Source organism: Talpa occidentalis, unplaced genomic scaffold (assembly GCF_014898055.3).
Source record: "Talpa occidentalis isolate TD23 unplaced genomic scaffold, MPIMG_talOcc4v2.1 talOcc4.3, whole genome shotgun sequence".
In the NCBI taxonomy this organism is placed as follows: domain Eukaryota; kingdom Metazoa; phylum Chordata; class Mammalia; order Eulipotyphla; family Talpidae; genus Talpa; species Talpa occidentalis.
In genome coordinates this window covers 128,327,228-128,353,461 of record NW_023603184.1, presented here as the reverse complement: position 1 = coordinate 128,353,461, position 26,234 = coordinate 128,327,228, and positions in this window count along the sequence as shown.

Genomic DNA, 26,234 nt, shown 5'->3' with positions numbered 1-26,234 from the left:
TCCACCTGCAGATTTACATCCTAAAAACTTCAAGTCCAGCAGAAAAGAGTTTCCCCTTCACTATAACTCCAAGAAAAGTCACAGAATTGAGTTACATTTGATTTGATTGCAGTAGCGGATAGAGAGTGCAATGATGCCACATTTAGTTGGCCAGGTCTAGGTAAAATGCTTTCCTCTGGAGCCAGAGGTGGAGTCAGTGCAAAGCTTGGGAGTGAGGGAAGATTGATATCCAAAAGGAAAGCCAAGAGTCAGCTACAGAAGAAAGGGGAAAGGGAGTTTGGAAGCCCCAAAACAACACATGCCCACTATGGGGTGAAACACATTGTAATGCCCCTGTCTCCCCTTCTATATCTAAAATTATCTCTTGAATCCTTTCCTTTATTACAATAGATAAGAAAATCACTACCAAGAAAAGTTTGGAGGTCTGTCTAAGTCTCCCAACTAGGAAATGACAGAAACAGAACCCTGGTCTCTTAACTTACAATCTCGTGTTCCACATCTTCTCAAGGGTTCTAACTCTAGGACACAGAAAAAGCTCAACACAAAATGGTTTGTAAAGTTTCAATACTGTCTTTTCAGGTGAGTTTCATAGTGAAGATCATTTCTCCATGTCCTGTGAAGAAGCCATGAGGCACCTCTGATAATTTAGTGCTGATATAGAAAGAAGCCTCTGTGTTGCCTAATTTGGCTGATCAACTGTACTTCACATGCTACATAGGCACCTGTTTCTAGTCCAGCAAAAGCTGTTTGGAGTTCTCATTTTTAATGTCTAAGAAGAACACACTAGTGGTTACCATAGCAACTGTCAAGCCGGTGACTCCTTATGCGTAGAGATGAGGATGCCAACAACAATAGTGCTTCTTTTACTTGATCTAGACTAGCCTGAGGGTGCACCCAGCCTTGGGTGATTTTTCCTTTTTAAGCTTTTTAGATGATAATGTGCAGCCAGCTTTAGGAGTCCCTGATGTAACCCTTTAAATTCTTACTAAGACTGGTTGACTGAGAGCTCAAAATATTCGTTCAACCCCACACTTCCTGTTTCATTTCAGATTTTTTCAGAGAGCATACCTGGTAACTTATTTAAAATTCCTTCCCCACCCTACCCCCACTTCTTTAAGGAAAGGATCTTGTCCACTCTGGCACATTATGGGATTTCTGACTATCCAAGGTGCAAACTCATGAATATTCTTAATTAGAACAGTGGTTTCTAGATCCCTTTCAAATTGGACTATGTTGGAACTTAATTGCAGCAAGGGGCCAGGAACATCTGGCAGGTCTAACAGTCATGATCTGTGGTTCTGAATATAATGTATGTATTACCAGCAAGTAGCTGTGTCACTGTGGTTGCTGATATTCTGTGGAGATGTGATGGAAGAAGGAAGCAAAGCAAATAATGACCTCTCAATTAAGTTTTCCAAAAGGTTCAGATGATTAACTGGTCACAGGCAAAATTTACTCTTCAATTGAAAACATAAGCAACAATATAAAACAGGCACACCTGCCATCCCAATAATTCAGAGATGGTAAAAAGAAACATCCAAAGTTTGGCAGCTCATTTCCAAGTGATTTTATTTTCCTTCCTTCATTAGTGAGAAGCCTGAAATAAGTTCTATTCAATTTCATATTATTGACTTGAGTTATGTCAAAACATTGTACTGGTTGGGACCTACCAGTGATAGGCATCTTCAAGAGAGTGTGGCTTGATATTTAAAATGCTGTCCTTGAAAACTGAGGAATAGTTACTATAATTATTTTTGAGATGTTAATGATTAATAAATTTAATTTAAATATTTAGAAAATGATGTGGCTCATTCTGGGGTAGCAATAATGAAGAATTTATTCAGTAAATATTTATGGAGTATTTGCTATTTGCAAGATCTTTTGGTAGATGCTGAAAGAGATAGAAAGATGAATGTTCTTGGGATGTTTACAAGCTACAAGAGTTAATGAAAGAACTGCTAATAACTAGAATCTGGGCCTCCCTGGTGGCTCAGGGGTTAAATCACAGCACTGTCAAGCTGTCACCTACCATTGCAGCATGGGTTCAGATCCCGATCAGAGAGCTAACAACCCACATGGTGCAGCAGACCTCTTCTGTCTCACCTGCTGCTCCCCTCAGCAGTGTATTTCATTAGATCCACCTTTTCTGCTCCCCACTCTATCTCTTGTAAATCCTCTCCCCTCGCCCCACCGCACCTCTGGCCTATACCCCAATTCTTGTATTATAAATAAATAAATCTTTTTAAAAGATAACTAGAATCCCAGGTAATATGTGGTCAAATATGAGAGTATTTTGAAGTAGGTAGACTTTGAACTTGGCAGAGGAGATTAAGTCAGATGAAAGGACCAGTAGAAGCAAAAATTCATAAGGAACAAAGAAGAAAGTGGGGCTGAAAGAAAATGGGGTCTGACCCCTATGTTTATAGCAGCACTATTTACAATAAGTAAGCTATGGAAACAAACCAAATGCCCAAAAATAGAAGACTGGATCAAGAAGATGTGGTACATATACACAATGGAATATTACTCAGCAATCAAAAAAGATAAACTCATGCAATTTGCAGCAACATGGATGGAGCTGGAAGGGATCATGCTCAGTGAAATAAGCCAGAAAGAAAAAGAAAAATACTGGATGGTCTCACTCATAGCAGGAATTTAGAAAACCTAAATAAGGGACCAGAAAAAAGACTAATTATAATAAAGAAAAAATCAAAATCAATAAGCAACTATAAACCAGAGACACACTGGCGGGTGGGGTAGGGCGAGGAGAGGAGGGATTAGGGTCAAAACAAGGGGGGGCTGGGAATTACATGGGGAATAGAATCAAAATGAAAATGCATACATTATGCAAAAATGAAAAATGAAGTAAGAATGATATAAAACAAAATATATTAAAAAGAAAGAAAGAAAGAAAGGGGGGTGTGAAAAGCAGGTTACAGATTTTTTTAATTCATGTTCTCACATTTAGATCTTGAAACAACCCTTGCAGATTATTCCCAATTTCCAGGTACATAGACTGAAAATCTGAAATATAAGTAATTTCCCCAAGATGACATTGAATGGTGGTATTGAAGTACAGAATTTACGTTTAGGAGAAAATGAACAGCACAGTTGGGTTAATTTATAAAAAGACCTAGGAAAGGAGGCTGGAATGCAGTCAATCCAGGCAAGATCACACAGGGCTAGAAAGTGAGGCTGAGAAGTTCAAAATCAACTCCACAGAAATATGCATCATTCCCAGTGTAACCTGAAACCTAGCCAGTGCACCCATGCCCCGAGACCTTGCCTGAAGCCTAGTGTCACCAATTAAAAGCCCCTCCTCACCCCACACCCCTCCTTTTTTCCCAGGCTTTCTTTCTTTTTTTTTTTTTTATCTCTTTGAAATCTTGTTTTGATTTTCTTTTTTTTTTTTGCTCAAATTTTGATTTCTTTTTTTATTTTTATTTATTTTTTTTAATAATAAATTTTATTTTTATATTCCCCATACAATTGCAACCCCCCATTTTGACCCCAATCCCTCCCCTCCCGCCCCCCACCCCCCAAAAAGTGTCTCTGATTCATAGTTTTTTGTTGATTTTGATTTTCACTTTCTTATAGTTATTCACTTTCCTGGTCCCTTATTTAAGTTTTCTAGATTCCTGCTATGAGTGAGACCATCCGGTATTTTTCTTTTTCTTTCTGGCTTATTTCGCTGAGCATGATCCCTTCCAGCGCCATTCATGTTGCTGCAAATTGCATGTGTTTATCTTTTTTGAATGCTGAGTAATATTCCATGGTGTATATGTACCACATCTTCTTGATCCAGTCATCTATTTTTGGGCATTTGGGCTGTTTCCAAAGCTTAGCTTTTCCCAGGCTTTCTTATGTTGAATCCCTCATGGTCCCCAACATCTCCACGCTCCTGGTCACGCAGGTCTATGCAGATACGGTGCACAGCTCTACCCTATGCCGCCACACAAATCTTCCTGAGGATGGTAACCTTCTGAGGCTGAGTGGGGATTAAGGGGAAGGATTACACCAAGGAGAGAGATGTCTTCTGCCATCCCTGACCCGTTCCTTCTATTTCCTGCTTGCTGCTTTTTTCTTTTTCTACCCCCTTTCCTTCTGAGACAGCCAAGACGTTGCTCTTACTTGCTTCACTCAGAGCTGCTCAGCAAGTTCCTGGGTGCTTCTGCCTTTGGAAAGGGTTCTAGTGGGATAGATGCACGAGGTCTGAGAGAGTCTAGGATCGGTGAGCTGTGTGCTGGAGGACGTTCCCCAGAGCACCAGGAGCCGACAATGACCTTCCCCAGGTGGGGGCAGGCGGATAAAAGAACAAGGGGTAAACACAAGACAGGAAGAGAGAGCGAACATTTTTTTAAAAAAAAATCAGAGCTTCTCTAGTTTGCAGATTCCGTTAGACTATGAAAACTACCTAAATTCTTAATGAGGTGGATGGCATTTTTTTTCTTCCTCATCAAAAAGCTTTAGTTCTAAGTCTTGGACATAAGGCAGTATGTTCTGCAGTTATAAAATAGAATATCAGCAGGTGGTCTTAGAAAAGAATTTTCCTAACATGCTGTACACTTTGTTAGGAAAATTTTTCATGCCATTAGATTTTTTTAAATCATGATTTAGTTTCCAGATATTTAAACCTTTATTTCCATTTAGTTTGCTTTGAAAAGCAGCAGATTAGCTAGAGCACAAGACTGTCTATGATCAGCTGAGCGGCAGAGAACACTGACAGTGAGAGAGTTGAGAATGCGTGTCATTTGTCTTTTCAGCAGGCACACACAAATGATCCTTTCCTGCCATATGTTCCAGAGAATTCTTTTATTTCCCTTCAGGTATTTGACCTCCTATTGAATAGAGGCATTGATCAAAGTTGAAGCTGAAGAGTGATGGGGAGAATGGTTTCAGTTTTCAGTAAATCAAATGTTTAAAAAGAATCAAAAGTAAAATTCTTGATAGTTAATTCCCTTGCTTGTGTCTCTGGCTTATGGGAACATGACGATGTTGCTTAACAATCTTATACTTCTGGTTTCTTTCTTTCTCTTTTTTTTTTTTCCTTTTTAAAATATACACAGCCAAGAAATTCTGCAATGAGAGTTTTCGACCTTAGAGATGGAACTCCTTAAGTAAAAGATGGTAATTTGAAATAAAGCTCCTTATGTCTTTTTCCAAAGAATTATGACTTGGAAGGTTCATGTGAGGTGAAGGAGAACAAGAAGAAATAGACATCAAGTTGAAATGTGTGCCAAACATCTGGAGATGAGAATGAGAGCACGATGGGAAAACAGATGGAGGGAAGCTTGGCCAGATAAAATTAAAGGCAACGCCACTGAGCGTCTGATTAGCTATGAGAATTCTATTTCAAAGGAAGTATCTATAAAACCTACACTTTAAATAGTATCTTGACGTAAAAACACTTTTAAAAATTTGAGTTCTTATCAGGGCTTGAAGTTTCATTTGAAAGTTTTAATTCACTAATTACTGAGTGCATTGTATAATTATTTTTTTTATTGGAAACAAGACCCTAATTGATAACCAAGAGGTTATAGATAAAGAGGTACAAGAGAAGTTATTTCTAGGCTATTGTAATTACCCTACTGAAATTCCTCTTGAAAAAAAATCAGGGTACAAACCAATCAAGCATTTGTGGGTGTGAGTTAAATATCTGTTTGTCAAGTGAAGCCAATAACATCTCTTTGGGAATTGGCTTTACCTCTGCAAGAAAAAACTTACTTTCATGGATGAACATTTTACCCATTAGCTATATTGAGCACAGGGTGGAAGGCTCATAAGCTTTGCAAATTTATATGAAAATGTTTAAAAAGTTATCAAGTCCAAAATAATACACTAAACTCTAAAATGGAAATTCATATCAAGAATATGTAATAATGTCAAAAAAACAAAGTTGCAAGATATCATCACATTTAAAAAAAAAAAAAAACACTGTGTTACATTTAATGTTAAAACAGAGCACAAGTCCTCTAAAATCAAGATGCTCGGGTCGTACAGAGGTCCTAAAATAGTCTGTAAGGGGGAAAAGCACCCTTTTGTGAGAACACATACCTTCTTCTGCTATACATTTCTCTCACAGTCCCAAAGGAAAGACTCATGTCCAAATAAAATGGTTTCACTCCCCAAGCCAGGAGCTGGGAGGAATACCACATGCTCCTGAACATTCTGCACTGTTCCCAGGGAGCCTAATGCCCTAATGCTCTCCAAATGACTTCTTCCCTGGGCTTCCTGCTTCCTTGGCACTCTTGATCCCTGCTTACCTTACCATCTCCTGAAGTGCTTGCCTCTGTCAATGCTATGCTTTCTCCTCATTTCTTCAGATGTATGCCACCAACCAAAAGCCATTGTGCATGACAGAGTTTTCTGAATGTTTTGGAATAATGAAGAGAGACTAGCAATTCATGGAATAATAAACAACAAAAAAAACTGAATACAAGAGTCTACTGTATTGGGAATTCATCCAGTTTCCCTGAGGAAATTTCTTACTAGCATTTTCTTGTCTTTGGCTTGGACCTGCCGCCATCTTGCTGAGCACACTGTCCCTAGCAAAATGCCCATTTTTCAGCTTGCTGGTTCCCAGCACCCCTCCCCTACCAGAGAAAAGATGAGCATTCCTGGACAACCTCCTTGTTCATTTACCTGGTACTGTTTGGGTTGCACACTTCATGATGGCCAGAATTGGACTCTCTTAGCAAAGACAACTTCTACCCTTGGTTAAATTCTGCCACATTGAGAAACACAACAAAAACAACTCTTAGACTCTGAAAATAGATGGTGGTTACCAGAGGGAAGGAGATGGTGATAGAGGGGCTTATATGATAGCTTAGTAGCCTGGGAATAGCTTATATGATAGCTTAGTAGGGGAGTGAAGGATGTGCACATGATGAGGTATGAAGCTGTGCTCCCAGAATTTTGTAGTCATATAAATGCGTGGTATTCAATAAAATTTGATTGAGAAAATTCTGCCATGTCCTTGAAACATGAAAGCTGCTAAGTAACTTTCCCTTTTGGGGAGAGGTGAAGGGAGAGGATGTCTTTTGCCTTGCCTTCCTATAAGACATCTAGAGAAGATGGCATGTTTCAGAAGCCCTCCATTCCCTGAACACATTTTTGGGTAAGCCTTTGAAGAAAAAGTCTTTGGAAAGTCAAGTCTTCTATGTTACAGAAATGATGAAATCAAAGAGTCAAGAGGCACAGCTTTGTTTCCCACAGAGCAACATATTTCAACTCAAAATGTTGGCAGAGTCTGGAATAGGGGGTTCAGGAATAGACTATGCAGTAGAAACAGTCCTTATTGGAAGAATTAAATTAAAAAGAGACAAGCATGGGACTGAGAAGCCAGCAAAGACCCCAGGGAGAATGTAATATGTGAGTTGGGCCTTGAAAGAGAAGTAGAATGATTTCCCAGGAATGCTAAGGAACTATTTTTCTTCAATTTCATTTGACTCTGGGAACCATGGCTGAAAATGTGGCCTAAACATTTCACATCTCTCAATGATGTAGTTTGCCCCATCAAAAACAAAGAAAACATTCACTTATTTTCACCAGATTTGCCAAGCTATCAATGGACTCAACATATGCTCTGATTCTGACCTGGAGTCAGTGCAGTTTTTCACCATTTAACCAATGAAGATCATTTACAACCTGCTATGTGATCAGACAATGCTAGGAGGTCAGGACAGATGCAGACATGCTCTCTCTGATTTCTGAATGAAGGATGATACAGATGCAGACACAGAATTGCAAAACACCCTGGCAATGCAGTAGAGTTGGGCAGAGAGAGCCATGGACAGAGGTGGACCACTCTCACCAAGATGACACAGATGTCTGCCGGAGATGGTGACATCTCAGCTCCCTCACAAGGATGAAAGGACACACTGAGTAGTGAGGAGGAGGAAGACATGCCAGGAGAGGAGAGAGACTGTGCTAAGGTGGGAAACACAAGAGTGGTGTGGAGTTGAAACAATGTGGAAGGAGTGCTGGAGAGAAGGCTGGAGAAGCTGGGCCCTGTGTTTGAGATGCTCAAAATATGTTCTACAGGACCCTCTGTCCAGACCTAGGGCCAAGTGAAAGAGCAAGTTTGCGTCAACATGTTTTATACACTGGGATTCCATATTGCATTTCATTTAGGGGGAGTGAGATGGAAAGGAAAAAGAAGTTTTAAAAAGTGCAAGTGACAATGAAAAAACAGGGAAATGACAATTGTAGATTTGTGATTGAAAGAGACAATTTCAGCATCAGTTACACAGTAGTAGGCATGGAGATCAAAAAAGGGCTATTGCAAGGGAGCAGGCAGGAGATGATGAAAGCATGAACAAAGGTATGACATTGGTTAGAAACCACATACGACCACTCAGGGTCTTGGAAGTGCACTTCAGGGCATTTGGTAAGAAAGCAATGAGCTCCAGAGATTGAGGGCTGTACTGGGTCAAGAGAAAGGAAAAATTAGGACATAAAACAATTCGTTCATTTCACTTTGACCTGTGTCCTGACCTAGCAGGAGTGGGGTTCATCTCACTGACAAGTGGCAAAATGGTTCCTATAGGACTTTCTTCATGACGCTGTCAGCCACAGAATCTAGTTGACCAAAGGCTTTGGGGGGCAGAGCAGCAAAAAGGCATCGAACACAGACTGAGATTCCCAAAAAGGTTCAGTCAGTTCTCGTCTCAGACACATTTGAGTTTCTCCATGCAGAACCAATGAAAAGTCTTTGAAAGGCCTTGCTGCATTCACAGTAGCAGTGCCTTTCTTCCCGAGCTCTAGCTGCCCTGGGCGACTCCCCAGAGCCACCCCCCACCACACACTCCATCTTCTGCAGTCCCTGGCCAATGCCTGCCTTCCTACCATCCCCTGCCCCTCCTCCATGCATTCCAGTCACCTTCTCTCCACACAGCCTGTTAAAGGCTCCAGAACATGAGGATGGAGAAGGGAAAAAAGGGAGATCAAGGTTAGAAATGTAAAATATAATTAGACACTAAGCGATCTACAAAGACTAAACTCCTGCAAGTCAGTCTTCTATAGCTTGCAATGCCAAGACAGTGTTTGCTTCCCAAAGTTCTGTCACATTCCAATATAGACATGCATGTAGATGTGGATGTCGAAAGGGATATGGGAGTTGATATAGATTTAAAAAATACATACATACATAGTCCCTCTGTTGACTTAACATTGAGAGGGTCCCTATTCTCCCAAAGGAGAGGCAGTACATCCTTTCTGCCATATTTTCTTTTTCTTTTTTTTTTTTTTTGAGATGTATTTATTTATGCATACAACAACTGGGGTACAGGCTAGAAGTGTGTGGGGGGGTGAGAGGATTCACCAGAGACAGAGTGGGGAACAGAACAGGCAGATTGACTGAAATACACTGCTGAGGGGAGCCGCGGGAGAGACAGGAGAGGTCTGCTGTGCCATGTGGGTTGCTCCCTGGCCGGGGATCGAACTCATGCTGCAGTGGCTGCAGACTGCTTCGTAGTGCAGTGCTTAACCCCTTGCGCCACCAGGGAGGCCCCCTGCCATATTTTCTTGTTTGTTTCTAACTTAATAAAATATTTAAATAATTAAAATATTATGATAAAAATGATGGTTAAAATATTCTATTTTTCCTTAAAGTCAGTACACACCAGAATGAAAATAGAATGAAGAAACCAACCCCCAGGGCACTATACAGGAGACTCACAGAGGGGTGGGGAGTGTTATATGACCCTCAGAATATCCTTCATGATGGGTATTTGAGCTGCTGTGCCTTCTGCATGGGAGGGAGGATGAGTTTGACTGGCAGGAAAGAAAGTAAACCCCGAGGTAGTAGTTGGTAAAGAGAGACATTTTGTTAACTCAAGAGGTCTTTCTCCAACAAAGCCTAGAGTCTCCATTTTCTTTCCAATAAATTCTACTCCATGCTTCAAACCCTCTCACGTTCTCTGTAAATCTTCCCTCTTTCACACTAATCCATAATTATTTACAGCTCTCTGAACTACCATTATGGTGAAGTGGTTAAGATCTGAGGGCCTTGGGATCAGTCTGGTTTGAGCTCAAATTCTCATTCTGATATAAATTTATTGAAGCAATGCTGGCCAGTTATTTAACCTCTCTGAGCCTCAAGGTTATAAAACCTAATATTCACAGATCATTGACTCCACACCAGGCACTGTTTTAAGCACTATGCTTACATAATTTCATTTAATATCAGCTCTGTAGTAAGCTCCATGATTATCCTTATTTATAGATGAGGAAATGGAAGCAAAGAGAGAGACATCAATGCTCAAATTGTCACTTGGCCAACAGCAGAGGACAGTTGCACCAACTTATTAAATATCTGGGCAGGAGTGTTCTCTCTCTTCAGGAGGGGGAGACAGCAACATACCTGGGACCAGGAACTTGAGATCCTTTTCCACAGCCTGGAACCAACCACTGCATTTTTTTTTATATTTTTTATATGATTTTTCATTTTTGCACAATGTATGCATTTTCATCTTGGTTATATTCCCCATACAATTCCCACCCCCCTTATTTTGACCCTAATACCTCCTCCCCTCCCACCCCTTGTAGTGTGTCTCTGGTTTGTAGTTTCTTGTTGATTTTGATTTTTACTTTATTATATTGCCTCTCCAAACCTTCTCCCTGTCCTGTCTACAGAGGTTGTGGGTTGTTAGAATTTTAAAGGTAAGCATGAGAAGCCCTGAGCACAGCAACTGGCATGCAGCAAACACTCCACATGTGGAAACTATCATTATTAAGACTGTCTGTTTCGATGTTACTCCCACCCATTGAACACCTAGGGGCTTCCTTGTATTATTAGCATTTCACCTGTCCCTCTTCCCACTGTGCTGGAGTGTCCCTGAGAGAAGGAGCCAGACCTCCTATGTGTTTCCCATAGGGCAATCCTGGGAAGATATACACCAGTGTAGATGAGAGAAAATTCTAGATTGAGGCAGTGTCTGTTGCTATGTTTTCCCCAATTTAATCCAAAGGAATCAACACTATGGCACAGTGTGTTTTTATTCACAATTTTGTCTTGTGTCTTCATAATATGCACTGGCTTGAAAACACATATGAGTCACTGACCCTGCCAAAAACCAGAGATGGAAAGAGTGAAAAAAAGGAGACGGGGTGGGGGGGTGAGGGGGGATGGTGCGGGGGAGGGAGGAATGGGGGCCTGTCTCCTTTTTGGGTGTCTTCACACAGTTTTAAGCAAAGCTGTGATATTTCTCTATCTGATGACATTCCTCTACTAGATGACACTCCTCTTTGTCCCAAATGCCACCTTCCAAGGGTGACTGTGATTTTTATTAACTGCCATGCAGGCAAAACTTTTATCCCTTTTAAATGTCAGGCAAAATCGAGAATGTGCCAGTCATAAAGCTCCCACTCTGCTCAAAGGAGTCAGTATTGCCGCCTTAGGAATGGGGGTGTGTGTCCTCTGCAGAGTTGTCAAGGAGCTTCTATTTTGGGCCCCCAGTCTGTTTCAGCCGTGATGAGGAAAAGCAGGCCAGAAGAACAGGAAAAACAGTTGAGGACGCCTGTAACATCCATGAAAGGGACACGGAAGGCACTTGCATGTGTCAGATAGAGGAGAAAACTGGAAACAAAAGGAAAATCTGGAGGCAGATTATTTAACATTCATGTATGCATTCATTCGACAAATATTTGCTGAGTGCCTACTCGGTGCAGAGCGCTGTACCGGGTGATCTGATGAAGAACATAAATATTAAACAGGTTCAGCTCTGCCCTTATCTGACAGTCAAGTGGGGGAGATAAGGCATGCACATATTTATTATTTAGTGGTGTCATGTAAACGTTTGAGGTGGGAACCTGTGGGCTAAAAGGCTGTATTAGTCATTCCACTGAGAGTGAAGACACAAATCAACCTGGCCCACAGCCTCCTCAGCTCAAGCACGGCCTCGGCCTTCTGACCTCCCATAAAGAACAGCACACAGGTCCAGGGCCCTGGACAAAGTCTCAGGAAATAGTTACGTGAGTCCTCTCACCTTCAGAGGCAGGAGTGGCTACATGAATTATACTGAAAACCCTGTATTTCGTGGCAGAGGATTTCAACACTCAAGTAAGCTGATTCAGAATTTCAGGGAGGTGACATCTCATGGTGGTTCAGCATGAAGGCTTTGGAGGTACAGTCAAGGGTTTGCTTCTCAATCCTGCCTGTTGGTTCTTCAATAACGAACCTCACTGAAGCTGTTTCCTTCTCTGTAAGATGTCTGGTTAGAAGATTCTCTGAAACCATGTGCTCTGAAATAGAGTACTTTAAAAAGTAGACAATGGTAATAAATAGAATGCTCAAAGAAATAGATACTAAAATTGTCATGGTCACTTTGTGCTCAAAGCACTCTGTGCCATTACATTGGCTTCTCTCCTGCAGCCTGCTCTCAATCCCGCCTTGTGTTCTGTGTGATACCAAGGTAACCATTTCATTGTTCTCTTCCTCCAAGGGGATGAAGGAGAAAGGCAAATATAACTCTTTCTTTCACTGTGGGCTGTGGTCAAAATCATCTGGAAAATGCTATATGAAAACATCTAGATTTATTGTAAGACTAGATAAGTTATTTCTATGATTAGCAGATAATATGGCATCAATGGAGAAGGCCCATAGACACTTCCAGAGCTTTTAATTCACAAAGACATGAATCAATGGATTTGCCTATCATAATCCACAGAAGTTTGTACTATCTCCATGTGTTCGTATAGCAGTTTTTGCCATAATGTGTAGATGTTGTAACTACAGTTTCTGAGTCACAGTGCTTTACTCTAATATGCACAAAGCTTTATATTTTGAAAATGAAATATTTCCTAGTGCTTATTCTGAAAGGGTATCTTCAAACTTATAAGAATGAGTGCAGAGCCTCATTTTAATTGGTTCTCATCCAAAAATAAAACTTGACTGAACTGAGTTCTACATTTGAGTTTTCTTCACTCTTTGTGGGCTGATAAGACCTCATTGTCAACACATCCACTCAGCTCATAAAAAGTTCCCAGGAGATGAGATATGATTCATATGAAATAGATTATAGAGGTTTGGGGGGTTTTGTTTGATTGGTTGGATTTTTGTATGAATTACAGACTTTGATATTGATGTTTTGTAATACATTAGGTTACTATAGAGACTGGAAGAAAGACAAGTCACATGTTCAACAGGCCATTTGGATCATTTCTACCATCATGTCATTGTTGACCTATTGATTTTCTTTCTCTTCCCTAGTGAGTAGACCAGAGACAATAGAATGTCCACTGTGGTGAGTTTTGGTACCCCATCCATAGTTCAGCACTCCTAAAATTTCTCTACAGATAAATGTAGAGGTAAGAACACTGACTTCCTGGATTCTGATCCAAGCCTTTATTCCTATCATTGAAGACCTGGATCCAAGCCTTTATTCCTATATTGATTGCTATGTTGATCAAGTCAATCTCTGTTTGCATTATCTCCATATTGAGAAAATGGGAATAGCAATTCCTATATTGCAGATTTTTTTTCTTTCTTCATCCCCCACCCCCAGCCTCCCCTCTGCTCCTTATGGTAACCATTATATTCTTTTAGCTGAATTCAAGATTTATCCCTATTATTCTTTGAGTAGGAATGGTTTTGGTTATTTATATTCCATAGATGAGTAAAACCATCCAATGGCTTCCAATTTTTGACTTCTTTCATTCAACATAATCACCTCAAGATCCGTCCATTTTGTCCCAAATGCCACCCTTTCATCTTTCTTCACAGTTGTGTAGGACTCCACTGAGGATGTATTCCCTGGCCTGTTCTCCATTCATCTATTGATGGGCACTTGGGTTGGTTTCATGACTTGGCAATTTGTATTCAGCGCTACTATGTACATGGATGCAGATAAATCTTTTTGTATTAGTGTTCTCATGTTATTTGGATGCATATCGAATAGAAGTATTGGCATATCATACAGAATTCCCATTTTTATTTTCTTAAGGAAATTGCTTTTAGAGAATTTTTTTTCAAAGTTGGGCATACCAGTTAGTAATACAACTATTCAGAGGTTGACCATCTCAAACTCCCTGCCAAATGCTCACCAGGAGTTGACAGGTTCCTTGCTGAGCTGTATCTACTGATGAAAAAGGACAATCTCTACCCTTGAGGAACTCAGGTCCAGCTCTCAAAAAAAGAATAAAACAATGAATATATGACTCCAAATTGTCCTGGGTACTATGAAAGGACAAACAGCCCTGAGAGAGAGAAAACACCTCTGAGAAGGTGACACACAAGATTTATTTTTCACTTACTGAGGAGGTGTGAACCATGGAGAGAGGTTAGGCTCCAAATGAGAACTTGAAGACTGACACCTGTGAGACTAGAATGACACTGCTCTCTGTGACAGGAGATCCCTCACTGATGCCACACGTAGACAAAAATGTTTGCACCACATGCTTACCCTTTCTAGATGGGATACGGAGGGAAGGTATTGCAACCCTGACACTTCCCCAGAGCATGCCACCAGGGAGCAGCAATATAGGAATCATGTGTGAAGAAGGATCCTGCACATTTTCTGTAGTATAAATATCAGGAATCTAGAACTTGCCTTCTTGAGCAACCTCATATCTCTGATTGAGAAGTCATATCTCTGATTGAGAAAGCAGCTTTGTGGATTCATTCAATAAACTTTGGACCACACAGCCTGGAACTATGCCAGGCACTAGAGAAAGGCCTTGACTTCTGGAAGCTCTGAGGCTGGCCCAAATATACAAGTAAACACGAGTCCTGTGCAACACGTCACAGGTGAGGGAGATGTGAACTCAAAGTGTGATAGGAGCACAGAAGAGAAGTCTAGCTCAAGTCAGAGGGGCAGCGGTTACTGGAGGATCCCCAGAGCAGCCTTGTGCAGTGACAGCACAAGACAGGAGACAGCACACAGACTAGGGTATTGCAACTATGTTCCACATAGTTGCAACAGAGTCTTTGCAACTTCAAAGGAGAAGAAAAACAAATTGGTAGAGATGAACCTTTTCTGTTCTTCTAAGGGTTAAGTCTTAAAGGTTATAGATTATTTATAAATGGTTCTAGACAGAGAAGGGGCACATTTTTTTTGCATCTGTGAGAAAATATTATATATTTTTTGCATTTAATATTTAGAATTTCTGTCTACATATAAATGCAAGAAAGCATGCCTCTCAATGAATTTGAAGTGATATTTTGAGAGATAGTGTTATTGCATTGTAATCTATAGTCATTTTAGACTATTGTCTCATATTTTGGTACTTCAGGTGTTGACTTCTTTCTCTGAAGGCAAATCTAAACCTACAAACAAAGTTTCCATTTAAAGTGAAGATAATATTTATCCTGGCTGGAATTAATGATAGAGTTACACATCTAAGGGATGTAAATGAATTCAGTGACCAAGATATTCCCAGGTGCAGGCTTCGTTTTGGCAAACTGGGTACCGGTGTGGGCAGGGCAGCTATTTTCAGGACACATGCAGAAGTGAGACCATCAAGGCAGAGAGCCCAAGGGCAGCACAGCCAGTCCTTGCTGAACTGCCCATAACAGATCATCCATGAGGACCCAGCACACCTCTGGAAACCACAGCCTCTCTGTGCCCTCCTGTTCCACTTCCCAGCAGCATAAGTTAACTGAGAATTCATCAGTTGGGAATCAGCATTTATCTTGACTTCTGTCTCTTTCTGCCACAACTTCCCAACCTTCCCCCGCCTTATTCATTGTGGGTCTGCTAGACTTAAGTGGCCTGTCCAGCCACCATTATGGTGACCTGCAGTTCTGCCTTCCTATACAAAGGTCAGAACTGCCCAGTCACAGTCATGTGAGCAAACCTTACAAGATGTTTTTCAAATCAACTAAGAGCAGAAAGCTTGATCACCCTGGGAAGGGTATGCATCAAGAGGTATGACTGGGAATGCCCAGGGGGCCAAGGACCAATGTATGACAAGGGACCCCATAAACTGATCAGTGAAATGCCTTGTTGACAAGATTAGGACCATGGCCAGGGGTCTGGGGTCCAGTTTTGATTACAACACTTGGTCATCAAGCTGATAACATGGCCAGCAGACTCGTGTCCCCCCAAGCCCTAGATGACCTTCCTGAGTTTCACCCATACTTTTCTCCTTGTCCTCCTAACGCATGTAGGTGATGCTCTGTGATTATTCTATCAATAAAAATGGCCAGGATCTTGCTCTCAGAAGCATCCTGCCTCGTGCAGCCTGCTCCATGACTCCCGTGTCTTTGTCAGTGTGGTGTTGCCTGATGCAACAATTCATAACCAGGGCATTGGCCATGGCTGCATGTATTGAGCTGCGATGGTCAGGGGCCCTGTGTTCCTGAATCTGACTTGAGTTGAGATGTGAATCAGGAGGTACCTGAGGATCTGGGGCCAAGGTGGGCCAGGTAAAGATCTTGAACAGAAAAGGGCTTTGTGTGTTTGAGGAACAGAAAGAAGAGCAGCATGTCTAGAACACAGAGGCAGGGCTGGGGAGAGAAAGATGAGAGTGTGGAGTGAGGCAGGAGTCAGAATCTACACGGTGATGGGGTGATAGGCACAGTTTAGATTTTCTTCCCCCTGCAAGAGGCATTCCCTGGGGACATGAGTGATTCTCAGTTTTAAAAGATCGCTGTGTGGAGAATGGATCACAAGGGTAGGTTAATGAGTGCAGAGTATAACTGTATTAATAACACACCTGGGAGGCTTCTATTGTACTCAGCTCTGCTTTAAACCTTTTAGGTTACTCGCTCAATCCTATGACACCCCCAGAGAGAGATGTTATTGCCTACCCTACTTCATGAATGAGACAACTGAGGCACAGAAAGATCAATAACTTTGCTGAGATGGGACAGCTGGTAAGTGGCTGAGCCAGGACCCAAGCCAGGAAACATGCATTCAGAGTCTGGGCTCATAATCACCACACTAAAATAGACACGGTTCCTGCCTTCCCTGCTAACAAAGGATAACTTCAGCTTAAAATAGTATGTGCTAGTAAAGTGCTTAGAATATTAAGAGGGGTACAATGTGAATTTAACTGTGCCATTATGTTGTATAAATATAACTATCATTAAACAAAGTATAATGAATTGGCTCCTAATCTTCTGTATATTGTAGTTAAAAGCAGCACTAATATTTGCAGCAAGAAAAACAATTAGCACATTCATTAAGTGGAGTCCTGCTTACACTTCACTCATTAACTTTAATCATCTATGAAATGCTTGAACTAAACTAACCTGTCAGCCCCAGAGTCATTAGTGCCTATCTGCATGTGATGATGCTTTCATTTTTAGGGTATGTTTTAATTTTGCAGATTAACAATGAAACTGAGATTAGTCACTATTTTCCCTTAATGGTGCTTGTGATCAAGATCTTGAATATTATTTAAGCTAAGAATTCATTATTCTTCACAACAGCACCATAAACTGGATCCTAATTAATAGTTGCATTATTTTCTTTCAGTTTCCAAAATATTACAACTCCTATTTGGCCTTTAATCAGCAACACAAATTCTTAAATGGAATTTACCAATATTTCTAAGGTGGGGTACTCGCATGTCTAGGTTAGCATAGAGAACTTCATATATGACCCTGGATAAGCAACAAAATTTCAAAAAGCAGTTCTTCATATTTTGGGGTGTAGCAGGCACCTTTGAGATCTGAGTGTACTATGGAACTATTCCCAAGAGAAATGTATATACACACTGCAGCGCAACCAACACATTCCAGGTAGGTTCATTACTGGTTCTTGCAGCTGTGTTGGTGTCTTCATGCTCTCCACTGTTGGTCAACGCGTTGCGTGGCACTCTGCACTCTATGCTGTAAGCCTTTCTCCACTCCCCTGCTCTACTCTGTCCTCACCATCTGCCCCATGCCATTTAGCTGAGTGCATATGCATGGTGGGAAGGCGGAAAAGCCTGAAGCTTTTACCCCTTACTTACCCCACAATACAATTTTAAGAGTTGCTTAAAACTCCTAAAGTGTGTCCTGGGGCACTAGGAATCTCCATATGAGATTTTTTTTTTAATTTTTTATTTATGCATACAAAAGCTGGGGTATAGGCCAGAGGTGCTGAGAGGATTCACCAGAGACAGAGTGGGGAACAGAACAGGCAGACTGAAGAAATACACTCTTGAGGGGAGCAGCAGGTGAGTCAGGAGAGGTCTGCTGCGCCATGTGGGTTGCTCCCTGGCTGGCCGGGAATCGAACTTGTGCTGCAGAGGCTGCGGATAGCTTCATAGGCTGTGTCCTAACCCTTGCACCACTAGGGAAGACCCCCCCCCATATGAGAATTTTATACAGAGTTAGTTCTCTTTCCCATTTTGCAAGATGGCAGTTGAAAAAGCTGACAAGGCGGTGACTAAAGAAAAGAAACTAAGAAAGCTGATGCTGGGGGGAGAGTTGAGGAGGGCAACACCAACACCCCTAAGAAGGGAAGCCCCACTGCATGTACAAGAGAGGTATTCATCAGCTAAATCCAGGATTAAAAAGAAAAAGAAGGGCAAGTTTCTGTCTACAGTCACAAAACCAGCCAGTGGTGACGAGAGAGGCAGTACCTGAGTGTTGTGAGTGGTCAAACATCACTAAATGCCTAGATATTATCCTACTGAATATGCTCCTCGATAGTGGTTGAGCCACAGCAAAACCCTGTCAGCGAGCAAGTGAGAAAACTGCAAGCCAAAATCATTCCTGGAACCACGCTGACCATCCTCACAGGGAGGCCCTGAGGCAGGAGGGTGGTTCTCTGAATGAATGTGTCACACCCCACCCCCAACAACCTCCCCCCCCACCCCCCCCCCCCCGCCACCACTGGATTATGTCACTGCAGCGCGAGTTCAATCCCCAGCCAGGGAGGTGACCCACATGGCGCAGTGGACCTCTCCTGACTCACCTGCTGCTCCCCTCAGCAGTGTGTTTCGGTTGGTCTGCCTGTTTGGTCTCCGCTCTGTCTCTGGTGAATCCTCTCACCACCCTCACCTCTGGCCTGTACCCCAGTTCTTGTATGCATAAATAAATAAATCTTTAAAAAAATACATTTCTGTTGTTTAAGGTGCCCAGTCACAGGTATCTTGTTAAGGCAAACTTAGCAGATCATATGAATAGATTAGGTAGGTGGGTAGGTAGGTAGGTGGATAAAAAAATAAAATATGAGGAAATATTGATAAAATTGTAGAAAGTAGGGGCCTCCCTGGTGGCGCAAGTGGTTGGTCTGCATCCTCTGCAACATGAGTTCAGTCCTCAGCCTGCCAGGGAGAAACTCACATGGTGCAGCAGACCTCTCCTGGCTCACACCCACTGCTCCCCTCAGCAGTGTATTTCAGTCAGTCTGCCTATTCTGTTCTCTGCTCTGTCTCTGGTGAGTCCTCTCACCCCTCGCATCTCTGGCCTGTACCCCAGCTCTTATATGCATAAATAAATAGATCTTTAAAAAAATTGTAGAAAGTAGATGTTTTATATTGTACTGTTCTTGCGAATTTTCTGAATTCAATATTTTTGTAATAAAAATTTGAATGGGCAGTCACTTCACTTTTGAGCATTTTAGGCAGTGGATAAGAGAGCATTAATATAATTTCAAAGTCTTGGGGGAAACAGATATTCTAAAATAGAAGCTGATACTAGAAGATTCCAATGGAAGAAGTTTCAGAGTTGTTCTAGAAACAAGATTAGGGAAGAGGTCAGTAAGAAAGAAATGGCTTCGGGTTAGGACCATAAATTGTCAACCCACCTTAATTTCAAGTAAACTGAAAATTCTTTGCAGATTTGGTTTATTTCACCTTTTCTATGTATAGCTAAAACTATTAACCTTGATCACTGGAGCATAAATTTCATGAGGAATCTGTTAAATAGTATTGATCTTTATGGCTAACAGAGTTTGAAGATATTGCCAGTAAATACTTCAGGTAGAGCTAATAGAGAATGGGACTGTTCTGCTGCAAACAAAATCACTGGATAAAAATCCTTTCAATACATTGCTATACCATATAAGAAAAACTGGATAAATCTACTACCTTCCTGGTTGGGACTTGTCTCCAAATTGATACATAGAGTCAATGGAATGCCAATCAAAATCTCAGCTAGATTTTTTTCATGTATCTTGAAAAGCTAATTCTAAAAATAGTAGTGAAGAAAAAGTTACCAAGAATACAGGAAAATGAAAACTTCTACATAAAAAGAGGGAAAATGTTGTGACTTGTCCTAGCAGATGCTAACCGTTAGTTATGAAATAGTATGAGATTATGGTATTGGTGTAAAATAAATAAGGAAACAAGAAAGACAAAATAGAGAATCAAGAAACTAACCTCACATATATAGAAAGTTGTATGTCATAAAATGAACCTTCATATCAGTGAGGAAAGGATTGATTTTTGAAGCACTGGTACTAGGCAACTAGATATGGATATTGGTAACATAGAACTAGAACCCTCACCATATAGCCAAACATTTATTTAATTCAGGTGAAATTTCAAATAATATTTTTTTCTGTGTAGTTTTAGATTAGGGGAAAAATTCACTTAATATGACCAAGAGAAAGAAAGAAAGGAAGACATTGATATTTTGACTACACCAAAGATAAAAACTTCTAGACATTAAAGGACATTATTTAACAAGTGAATATTATTCACTTATTGGCAGAAGAGATTTATAATTCACATAATATGCAGAGGCTTAGAATGCAGAATATTTAGAAGCTCCTTAAACTAAGGAAGGCAAACAAGCCAATGAGCAAAAGGCAAGAGCTAGCTCTTCACTGAAGAGGAAACGAGAGGCAAGAATCATGTAAAATATTCATCCTTATTGGAAATCAGGGAACTGCAGGGTGAAGCCACAGAAGGATGCCATTTACTGGACTGGCAGGATTTGCAATCATACAGCCCCACGTGTTGGCAAGATGTGGTGCATCAGCTACATATACACAGCTGACAGGAACGTACATTGGCACATTCACATTTTCTAACAAAGCAAAACATGCATACACCCTGCAGTTTAGCACTTTAATTTCAAGGATGTGCCATGTTAAAAAATAATTCATGTGTGCCCAAGAGGTACATGCAAGGATGTACATAACAATGCTACACATAATAACAGAAAACTGGAAATGTCTAAATGGACATCATGAAATGGAATAAGTATCTACATTTATATAGATAAATAGAAAGATAGGTATGTGTATACTATGTGTATACATACTGTGGCATTGTCTTATTTAATATTTTTAGTTTGTATTTTATTAACTGTTACCGTTTGTATTTTCTATGAAGGATATCCTCATGTGTAACTACTGTATGCCCTAGTCATCAGTATCAGAGAATTTAACAAAGACACAATAGTTTTATCTTCATAATACTTTTATGTAACTTTCAATCCATAGTCATCTTTTCCCAAATAAAGTATCTTTCCTTCCAGTATTGGTCCACAGTCCAAGATCATGCATTATAGAGAGTTATGTCACCTCAATCTTCCTCAGTCAATACAAATTTCTCAGATTTTTCTTTCTCTTTTATAATGTATGAAGAATATTGGCTGATTATTTAGCAGAATAGTCTCAATGTATCAGTTTTCTTTCTTTTATTATATCTTGTTTTGTGTCATAGTCTACATCTAGGTTATAAAAGAATTCATCTATGTCCTCCAGTTTCTTATAGTTCTTTTATTTATTTTTTACAGCATTTTAATTGAAGCAACATTGCATTACAACTAAGTTTCAGCTATCCATCATGAAAAATCTGTATATATTATATTAAGTTCATTACATCAGTTTATTTTTGTGGGTAACATTTGTAGTGAATCTAATTTTATCTTTTTCCATGTGAATATCCAGTTGGTTAGAAGTTAATAAACTAAACAGACTAAACACCACTTGGTTAAAAAGTTAATATTTGTCCTAGCCTTGAAATACTACCTTTGTCATATACTAGGTTTCTACATGTAGACAATTTACTTACAAACTTTCTATCCTGTTCCATTGTTCTATCCATGCACTACTACCATACCATTTTAATCATAGAAGCTCTGGGGTGTGCTTTGAAATCTGATAGAGTTAGTATTCTCTTACATTTCTTCCTTTTCAGTGTTTTTTTAAACAATTCTTGTGTGTTTACATGTTTATTTCCCCATATTAATTTCTTCATCTGCAGAAAGGGGGACTTACTTGTACTGATGGTATTTTTAGGATTGCATGCAATTCATAAATTAAATTAGGAGAACTAACATCTTGATTATGTTAAAATGTCTTAAGCAAAACAAAGGATGTCTTTTCAAGTCTACTTTTGTTTGTTGATCATTTTTGATCTACAAAAATGGCATTTTAATATGGTTAAACCTAATAACTGGATATTTATCATGCCTTGAATAGTGAACTCCATATAGTGAAGATGTCATTTCTTCCCAACTTAAAGCACAAATTTAATAAAATTCTAATCATAGTCTCTGCAGCAATTTCATTAACCTTGATCAGAATTCCAAAATTCATTTACAAAGGTAAAAGTCAAGGATAATTAAGAATGAGAAGGGGAATGGAAATTTGCACTATTAGAAACCAAAAATTCACATAAAGCCAAAATTAAGGTAGTGTTGTCTAGGTGCTTGGGTAGACAAAGGGACCACTGGAAGAAAACAGAGAGCCTAGAATCAGAACCATAGCATATTAATCAGGATTGGCTACCTTAACAAATTAACCCTGAAATCTCAGAGGGTTAGCACCTGTAATATACTACTGGCTCATACACAGCCTGCTGCTCGTACAGATGACCGTGAGGTGATCTAACAAACCAGACAGCTCTATCTTGTGGCTCTGCTATCTCGACACACATTCTTCATAACTTCCATCACAGGGGAAGAAGGACACTGAAAGACTGACCAAAGATTTTTCCCAATCTCATCCCAGAATTGGCACCCTCACTTCTGCTTACAGATCATCAGCCAATTCTAGTTATGTAGCCCTGCTGAACTGGAGAAGACCTGGGAAGTATGCAGAAAGAACCAGAAAACCAAATATTAGTGAACACTAATAATGTCTGCCTTAGGCAGGGGCTTGACATATGAAAGAGCAGACATTAAAGATCAGTTTTTAAAAAAATGAAATATGCCAAAACTAGTAAGGTTTTCATATAGAAAAAATTAAATTAGTTCTTTTTTTTAAAGATTTATGTATTTATGCATACAAGAGCTAGGGTACAGGCCAGAGACAAGGGAGGTGAGAGGATTTACCAGAGACAGAGCAGGGAACAGAACAGGCAGATGGACTGAAGTACACTGCTGAGGGGAGCAGCGGGCAAGACAGGAGAGGTCTGCTGCGCCATGTGGGTTTCTCCCTGGCCGGCAGGGATCGAACTCGTGCTGCAGAGGCTGAGGATTGCTTCATAGCGCAGTGCTCAATCCCTTGGCCACCAGGGAGGCCCTAAATTAGTCCTTTACCTCAAACAATGCCCAAATGTAACAATGGATTGAAGATTTTAATATACAAAAATAAAATTCTAATATTTCCAGTAGAAATTATAAGTCACTATCTTTACTAAATCTAGTAAGAAAGAATTTATTTAACAAAAAGCATCAGTTATAAAGGAAAGGCTTGATAAATTTGATGAAACAAAAGAGAGCCCCAATAATGTTTAAAAACAAATCATAAACTTGAAGATGATATTTGCATTATTTGACAAGGAAAAAAGGTTGTATTAAGAAAGTTAACTAATTCCCTGAAATGAATAAGAAAAATAAAATGGAAAAGCACAAGGAGATGAATTTTATGAATAGGCAGCTCCACTTCTAGTTGCAAATATTTAGTTGAGCATTCTTGATATTAGAAAAAAAAAAAGAAACAACCAAATGTTCAAGGAGAAAGAAATTAATGAATAGGTATCTCTGATACAAGGGAATTCTAAACTAGAGTTAAAATTGTAGATCAGGGCCATCCCGGTGGTGCAGCGGTTGAGCGCTGGGTAGCGAAGCTTCCCGCAGACTCTGCAATGCCGGTTCGATCCCCGGTTGCTCCCCGGACACCGGAGGAGGGTCCCACATGGTGCGCAGACCTCTCCTGCCTCCCGCTGCTCCCCTCAGCAGTGTACTTCGGTCCTTCTGCCTGCTCTGCTCCCCACTCTGGCTCTGGTGAATTCTCTCACCCTCCCGCGCTTCTGACTGTACCCAGTGCCCTTATAAATAAATAAATAAATAAAAATAAATAAATCTTAAAAAAAAATTGTAGATCATCTTGTATCAATAAGGATAGGAGTCTGAAAATATGTTGAATTTAAAAGCAAGTTATAGAATATGTATAATAATGATGCAATTTATTCTGTATATCTGATAGGCATTATCTATTGTGTATATTTTTTATGTATGCGTGCATTTAATAAAAGAAAGAAAACTGATAAATTGAGACTATTCTGCTAAATCAAATAAAAAAATCACAGAAAGAAAGGACACACATCAACTTCAAAATAAGGTTTCCCTTGAGGGGGTTGGGGAAGTCCCTTCCAACTCTGTCTAGAATGCTTTCCCCACTACTTCCCCATAAAAGATCTGAAGCTAACATGGCAAAATATCAGCATTTATTAAATCTTGGTAGTTGGTAACTGTGTTTGTTATAACACTTTCTATGCTTTTCTGTGTATTAGATATACTTCTTAATAATAAGGAAAAATAAAATAAAAGGAAGGAGAAAGCCGTAGAAGATGTGGTTTATTAAGATGCATTGGTTTCTATTTGGTCACATCAGAGTTCCCTAATTAGTCAGGATGAATGCACAGGTACTCTCTCCACTGGTATTCACAGACACTGTATTCATCTTTAGCGTTCAAATTTAATAGGGAGTTAAGAAGCCTGAGTTCATCTATAGAAGATCAGGTGTTGGTTTCCCCACAGGCTTCCTTTTAAGGATACAGTGAATGTTGCAGTGTTTTGTAAGAACCATTCTTTCCTGGGCACTGGAAATCTCAGAGGTGTATTTCTGTTTGCAGGTCACAGGGATACAATTTAGTCCACTGAAGCAATAATTTAAATAAAGGCACCAGGACAACCTACTCAAAGTAAGCATTCTCACAAATAGTCCTACTCTATGGTTACTAATATGACTGTGTCATGTTATTGCTGATAAGATGCTTTGAATTCCTGAGAACAAAAATGATTATAAAATATTATTTAACCTATCTTTTTCTTTTTCTATTTTTGGACATCAATGGCATTTTAATAGCTGCCATAATTTTGGCTACACAGTAAAGTCACCCATAGATCATTTCTGTTTAAAAGACTCCCTGGACATCTGTTTCTTGCATTAGGTAATTAGTTTAGACCAAGTTATAGTGGATGACATATATTCAGTTGACCATCTGCCTCCATTATATAACTCACCTTCAGGATATGGCTCTTGTTCTGTGTAATAGCATCAGTATTCACTACACAGTTGTGCTGCTCGAAGTTCCACTTCCAATCTCTGTTCATTTCTATCTTAACTCTTTCCAATAAGATTTACAGAGCAGACCCACAGCTAACACAAGGGAGATTTCGTTTTAGAGAGATTTAGTAGATGCAATCAAATCCCTGTAAAGATAGACTGGTCAAATCGTTACAAATGGATGTTTTTATATGTGATGTGGTTTTCCTAAATCAACAAATCTTATCATACGTTATACATCACCATAACAATGACAACTAGGAGCGGGGCTCTAAAACAATGCTGAGGAGTCAAGGCCAATCTTTGGCAGCTATTCTGGGAAAGAACAATAGTTCTCAGGATAGTGTCAGGGCACCAGCTTTAAAATCATCTTCAATTTCTTGTGATGTTCAAAACTGTCCCATATGCTTGGATAGCGGACTTTCTGGCTTCATATTCTATAAACCTTGTAAGAATGCATTTCCATTTCATTCACAAAGGGTTCGTGTGTTGAAAATGACCTTGGTGGTGGGTGTGGTGTGATTACACACATCTGAAGAGGTTTGACCCTGTAACTCTAAGGCACACATGGTGTTGTGTACCCACATTACCACAATAAAAAATGTTACAATAAAAAGAAGAAAAATACCAGCAAGGAAAAGGGGTGGGTATGTGTAGCAAGGAGGGAGTTATTATTTTCCAGATGGTCTGAGCTATATGGGGGTTGGGCGGGGGAGGGAGATAGGGTTATGCTGAGATTTGATTTTCCATCAATAACATTCAAAGCTCACTTCACGGTGGCATTATTTGTATTTTCAATGCTGTATTGCTCTTCCTACCTTACCAAGAATTATGGGTGAATACTTCATCTGAATTTTTCTAAGATTTTTACAATGAACACATAATAATTCT